Source organism: Vidua chalybeata, chromosome 4 (genome assembly GCF_026979565.1).
Source record: "Vidua chalybeata isolate OUT-0048 chromosome 4, bVidCha1 merged haplotype, whole genome shotgun sequence".
Lineage (NCBI taxonomy): Eukaryota > Metazoa > Chordata > Aves > Passeriformes > Viduidae > Vidua > Vidua chalybeata.
This window is the reverse complement of record NC_071533.1, coordinates 577,350-583,870: the sequence shown is the minus strand read 5'-3', so window position 1 is coordinate 583,870 and position 6,521 is coordinate 577,350. Positions and strand designations below refer to the sequence as shown.

The 6,521-nt window shown below is 49.3% G+C and overlaps 2 long non-coding RNA genes across 2 annotated transcripts; one reads left to right on the top strand and one right to left on the bottom strand.

The window, feature by feature from the left end:
- Positions 1 to 693: 693 nt before the first annotated feature.
- Positions 694 to 2,785, bottom strand: LOC128787284 (uncharacterized). Its single transcript, XR_008430644.1, has 2 exons — positions 2,393 to 2,785; positions 694 to 1,058 (listed from the first exon to the last, which is right to left on the bottom strand). It is a non-coding gene; the product is annotated as an uncharacterized LOC128787284 (long non-coding RNA).
- A 135-nt stretch (positions 2,786 to 2,920) lies between these two features.
- On the top strand, positions 2,921 to 6,220 carry LOC128786946 (uncharacterized). The gene is made up of 3 exons (XR_008430518.1): positions 2,921 to 2,994; positions 3,622 to 3,705; positions 5,928 to 6,220. It is a non-coding gene; the product is annotated as an uncharacterized LOC128786946 (long non-coding RNA).
- The last annotated feature ends 301 nt before the right edge of the window (positions 6,221 to 6,521 follow it).

Genomic DNA, 6,521 nt, shown 5'->3' with positions numbered 1-6,521 from the left:
ATGGAAAAAAATCTGTTAAAATGTTTCTCCATTGCTCTCTAAATATGTTAATAACTTAGTCAAATCTAGGGATAATGAGGGCTTAACATAGGTTACTGGTTTTTCCCTTTTCCTGTGTGCCCTGAAGATTAAACCAGAATCAATCTTTACATTTGAATTCAATCCCAAGGAAGTGTCCTACTGAGTACGCTGAGGGCTGTGCTACAGAAAATGTGCCTGAAAACAGACATTTTGACCAAATTGTTGAGCTTTGGTGGAAAGGATGAGTAACCTTGTTGGTGCATTGTCTGAAGCAGCTTAATTATCAATCCCATGGATATATGCAGTATTTAGATTCTCCCTGTGAGGTTCCATGAGGTTCCTGGCAGGTTAAATCTGCCAGCTTTTGACTCTGAGACTTCAATGAGCAGAGGGATTCAAACAAGGAGTATTCCTCATGCACTTAGACCTGCATTCCATAGGGAAAAGAAAAGGATAGTGTGCAAAAAATCCTGTCTTTACCTTGTGAGTGAAGGGTTCATCTCCCTCGCTTGCTATTTATTTCCACATCCTCCTGGAGGGGCTGTTTTATCTGTAAAGGGAGAAAAAAATATTCAGCATGTTTCAAATAACCTCCATCAAATTAGAAGCTGAGTGGGAAGCGTTCCCACCAATGTCCCTTGGAATTCATAAAAGGCTGGACATCAAAAATGATGGGATTATTTAAGGTTTTATTTTCTCTGGCTGGAACAACACGAGATAAATCAGGGGAACGATGGGATGTCTTCCGAGTGTCTGGATCCAAAGCTCTGGCAATTCTGTGAGCATCTGTACAGCAGAGCCTCTCTCCATTTCCCTTTCATTCCCATGCAGATTGCTCTCCCGGCGTGCTGGGAGTGAGCAGGCTGATGTGTGCCGGGCAAACATTTACAGAACAAAGTGTTACAGTGCCCAAAATGATTCCAAAGTCGGCCCCGCCGCAAATGGCCGTGAATGGGAATCGTCTGCGGCACGAGGGCATCACCGAGGAGCCGGCAGAGCCACGGGACAGCGTGTGGGAAGCCTGGATGTGCCTGGCCCTGCAGGAGGGAAAAGAAGCACAGTCAGAGATCCAACCCTGTCCTGAGCTGCATCGTTTCCTTCTGCCCCGTGAGGGTGGGCAGGCCCTGGCACAGGGTGCCCGGAGAAGCTGTGGCTGCCCCTGGATCCCTGGAAGTGTCCCAGGTTGGACAGGGCTTGGAGCATCCTGCAGCAGTGGGTGGTGTCCCTGCCCGTGGCAGGGGCTTGGGGCTGGATGATGTTTAAGGTGCCTTCCAACCCAAACCATTCCAGGACTGTGGTTTGGCAGCAGCTTCCACTGAAAGCGCGGCTGGTCTCAGCCAGCGGCTGTGGGGTGCGAGGGGACCTCCCCAGGAGCCAAGGTAGCTGCTTTTATCCAGGGAACACTTCACCCGTCTCTCACAATATTGGCACATCCAGCAGCTGTCCTGCAGGCGTGGGAGGCTCTTCCCTCTTTGGAATGGTGGTGTTCAGCTGCTCTCTGTCCCGGGTAGCTTTGCAGCTCCTCAGGAGTTCAGCTTTTTGGTGCAATCCCTGGTTTGCTGGGGAATGGTTCAGTCATGTTTGGACCTTGGTAACTCCCCCACTGCTCAAGTGAATGTTGGCAGCGCTTTCCTGCTGCTGGATCTGTTAATGGAGGCCTTGGGGACAAAAGCACCTTTGGATAAGGTAAATCTGGGTTGTGGAACCCCCAAAACGAGGAAACTCGGTGGGAAATTCAGGGAGCTACTTTTCAGGCGTGTTTTATGAGGAGGTGGCCGGATACGGAGGAACACGTCTGATCCCACCCTGCTCTCCCAGGCTCTGGCAAAGGCAGATGGTGTTTGGATCGGGATGGAGAATGGGAGCCCTGGATGCTGCTGTTCCAGCTGTAAATCTGTTGCTTGTCTCCATCCGATTGCTCCTATAATTCACAGGCACAGCTGAACTGTCAGCACTTGGCTTCCTTCCATAAGGAGGCTAAAATGGGGTTTATTGTTTCCTTTCTGAGGGTGAAGGCTCCCAGATGATGCTAAAAGTCCAGGTTGTGACATCCTCCTCACAGGGGGGAGGCAGTTTCTTATTGCAGAGATATATAAAGGAGGGGATATAATAACTAATCAGAAGGAAAATAAGTGTGCAAACCTCAGTTCTTTTTTCCAGAAAATTATCTTTGTTTTCCAGAAGAGCTCCTGGTTCAGGTAGGCATTAAACCACGCACAGTGGCCGCAGTGGGCGACGTGGCTCTGCCCAGCACCTCCTGTTTGCTCCCTGGCCAGGCCAGAATTAACAGTGGGAATTGTGAGGGATGAGAGACAAATGGCTTGAGGCAGAGGGAAGGGAGGAGAAGGAACAGTACCAGCTCTTTGCTCACCACCACTGCGTTGGTCACTTATTAAATTGCGTCCATTGTGTGATGTGAAAGAGCTCCTCCTTTTATCTCGACAGCCATCAGGATGGAAACAATAATAAAACTCTGCTGACAGCTGCCACAAAGGTGGCTTTGTTTTCAGAGCCCCTCTTCAATTTCTGCTGGCTCAGAGAGCAAACAGAACCCGAGGCGGTTCTCGCTGGGCCAGTGCGGGCAGAGGAGGAGTGTGGTAAATGCTGGTTTTGGTTCTGGCTAACTGCTGGAGGACGAAAGGGCAGATTTCATAGCAGGTTCTGGGTCTGCTCAGCCTGCAGGAGCCAGGAGCCGAGGCTGGCAGGGTGGCTCAGAGGCTCGGTCAGTTCCAGCAGTGCTGCTCCAGGCTCCTGGGATTGATGAGGTTCGGGCAAACCTCCCTCCAGGGCAGGGCAGAAGCGATCCCGGCCCCGCCCCAGCTCACCCCAGCGCCGATGTCACAAGGCTCTGCAGGGTCCCAGTAAAAAATGCAGTTCTGTGGGTATCTGTGGGTGTGAACAGGCTTTCAGGGGGCTCTGTGGGGGCCCTGCTTTCCTCACACTGAGCAAGTGCCCATCACCGCCTGTCAGGAGGTGAGGAAAGAGAGCAGAGCGGGGTTCACCACGTCTGACACCAGCTCTGCAAACACTCTCTGTACCTGTGCAGCATCACTGGGTGGTTTATCACAGTTTCTGACTCGGCACAAGACATTTTATAATGAGATTAGCAGGTGGCCCTACAAGAGCAAAGCCTCCTACCCGGCACCACGTAATTAATCCATAAAAAATAAAGGCAGGTTCTCTCCTTGCAGCTTCTAAGTATTCCAGGCGTTGCGGTGTCATAGGCTTTATGACAGCTTTGAGCTTAAGGAATTTAAAAAAAAAATTATAAACCTAAATTCAGTAATTTAATTCTAATTAATTCATTATCCAAGAATCTTCTTTGGATTGCAGCTCATAGCCACAATATTTCTCTGGATTTCTTCCAGATTTTTTTCCCCCCAAGCTTTGCTGCTTTATTTGAGGGCAGGTAAGGAGTGCATAGATATATTTGTGGTCCTCAGGTTGTATATTAATATTCTTTAACCATCCTAAAGTTCACCAGTTTAATGCTGTATCATCCAGGAACAGCCTTTTGTTAAGCAAGTTTCAGGATTTTATGGCTTTCCTGCTCGTGGAATTTTTTTTTAAGGGCATTAAAAAGTTCTCTCTCTTCTCTAGCACTGCCCTGGAGAACCAGGAGCCTTCCCACCAGGAGCAGTCTTTCAGGAGGAAACATTTGGGCACGTTTTTTGTGCCCTTCAGGTTGGTTTTGCTGAGTGCATCTGCAGGGTCCCGGAGCAGGAACGGGTTGTTGCAGGTAACCTCAGCCTGGGCCTGGATGCCAACATCTGCGTGAGCAGCATTTCAGGGAGTCCTGTGAGGTTTGTCCCCAGGGGTGCCCCCTGTAGCTGCGTGCTGGTGGCTTTTTGGGCAGGGTGGCAGGAGGTTTCCAAGCTGGAGGGAGCTGCAAGTCCATAAAGCGGCGCATTTCACACCTGGAGAAGGCACAGAGCCTGCTCCTGGTAAGATTTTAGGGCATAAACTGCTCGTGGCAGCTCTGCCCTGCTGCCCTGGAACATTCATTTGTTTTAGGAGCATAGAAATGCTGCTCCCAGGAGCTCTCTGAGAGTCCCCTGGGTACTTTTAGTCCTCTCCTCTCACAGGGCAGCAGGGGGGAAGCTGGTGGATGGCAGCACCGGGGAGCTTTAGAGTCCTGGGAACACTGCCCAGGAAGCCAGTTCCCTCGGCTGGGATGGGGAAGTTTGTCTGCACCAGGGCCGGACGGTGGAGAAGTGCCTTTTGGGGGGAGTGGGGTGGGTTTGTGTTCTTGTTTTGGGGTTTTTAAAATGCATTTACACGTTGTGGGGAGGGAGGGAAATGATCCAGCTCTGCCCTGCCTGGAGCTGCTGCCGAATAAATGAGCAAGGTGGCACTGTGGGGCTGCTCACCCTGGGAGCCTGATGGTGCCAGGGAGGGGAGAAGGTGCACGGGGCTCTTTGGCTCTGCTTCTCTGCTTTGCTTGCTGCTGCCTCTCTCATCTTACATGAGATGGAGTTAAAAGACTCAGGTCATTAAAAAAAAAAAAATAGAAGGAAATGCATTTGAAGCTGAGTAAATTCAGTTAGGGGAGAAGACACAGTTCCTGGCTACTGAGAGCACTTAAGCTCTGCAAGGTGGGAGACAAGAGTTATGGCCCTTTTGCATCAGCCTCCGAGGGAGCTGAACTGGCTTTACCGGGAGAGGAGCCCACGAGAGGGCAGGGGAGGAAAAGTCCTCTTTTGAGAATATTTTTGCCCTCTTCTTTTCTAATAGTCGTGGGTACATTCCTGCTGGTTTCCCATGTCTGGGGCCAGCTCAGAGGAGGGAGGGCAGTTTTAAGTACCTGAATTCAGGTGTGGTCCCTCCTTTACCCACATCCACGCGTCCAGGCTGCCTCAGAGTCACTTCCATGTTTATTGTAGTGGGGATGCAGTGGGAGAGGGGCTTCCTGCCCAGGGCTGAGGCATTGTCAGACTGGGTTATCACCCTGTGCCCATCCATAGTCACAGATCAGCCAAGTGCCTCAGCGATCCTGTCACTGTTCCTCTGTGGGGAGAGGAGGTTTTCCACAGCAGGAGACAGACGATTCCTCACGCTCCAAACAAAGCCTGCCAGGAAAAAAATCTGTTTGATACTCAGGCAGCTAAAACAAACCACAGTATTTATTCCCAGAGCTCTGTCTGCCCTAAATATCGGATCCCTGAGAGTATCAAAGAGGCTTCCAACCAAAGCACGGTGCCTCTGACAGCAATAAAAGACAGGCACCCACGGATAACTCTTCCCAATGGTTTTACAGCCAGGTAATCAATATATCACAACAGACATGTTGCCTTTTATTTGCTGTTTATGCACCACCCAGGATCCTGGGATGTGGTGTTGACGCCAGCACAAGGATACAGGAGCTGGGAGATCAATAGGAAACACTTCTTCAGGTGTATTGATTACCCAGAAAGGGATGAGGATAAATTTTTGTGTGTTCCCACTCCATCTCCCAGCCTGTTAAAAGGAAAGAAATGGCCTGGTTTTCTTCTCTATTTCTCTCTTCTGAGAAGCTGAAAAAAACCCCAAAACAACATGGCAAGAGCTTGGGGATGATGAGTCTTCTTTTATTTTTTTTTTTAGACAGTGGGGAAATCTAATATATTTCTTTTTTGACCTTTTGTCCTCTTTTCCCATCTTGGGAGCAGAGAAAACAAGGATGACAGCTAAAAGGGAAAGAATGCCAAAACAGGAAAAAAAAACCCAACCCTGGAAAGACAATTCCTGACATCCTTCTATTAATCTAATCAGAATTTGGTTTAGTATTGAATTACTGGAAAAATGAATTGGATTACTTTTCATTGGTATGGGAAGTGGGAGCTGTGTTCCACGGAGGGGATTTAACCTTATTCCTGCAAACACTCGAGACCTTGCCTTGGCACAACTTTTCCCACTCAAAATTCCAGGTGTGCTCAGCATATTCTGGAATTAGAAGAATTCCTTCTGGGCAGGAAGGCTGCCCCTCAAGGACACCCATCTCTGTTTATCTCCTGAGTTCCTGCAGAAGCTGGAATTGTCTCCATCAGCAGGCACCTCTCGTGGTCTGGGGAAGCTCTGTGAGAAGCAAGGATGTGAGTGAAACAAGTGGAATATTCCAGCTTGATACCTGGAATTAAATGTAGCTGTGGCTGTGTGTAGTTGTGTAGTTGTGGCCAGCGTGGGGAGGTGTGGTGCTGGAAATAAATAACTGCCTGTGAGAAGTTAGGGAGCTCCAGGGCATCATCCCCTGGGAAGTGCAGATCCCTGAGCTGCAGCGAACCACACCAGTCACTGCAGGATGATCATTCCACACCCTCCTCTTCCAAACCCACCAAAACTAACCAGACAAAAACTGGAGCTCAGACACAAAATACACCTGCTGGTTCTTGAGTTCATTTCTGCCTTAAATTCTCTGTTCCCCAGGCATTCCCTGGAATCATCTTTGCAGAGGACAAATTTCCTTCTGGTAGCTGATACTGGTGGCTTGGAAGATTATTATTATTATTAAGGCACAATTGGGA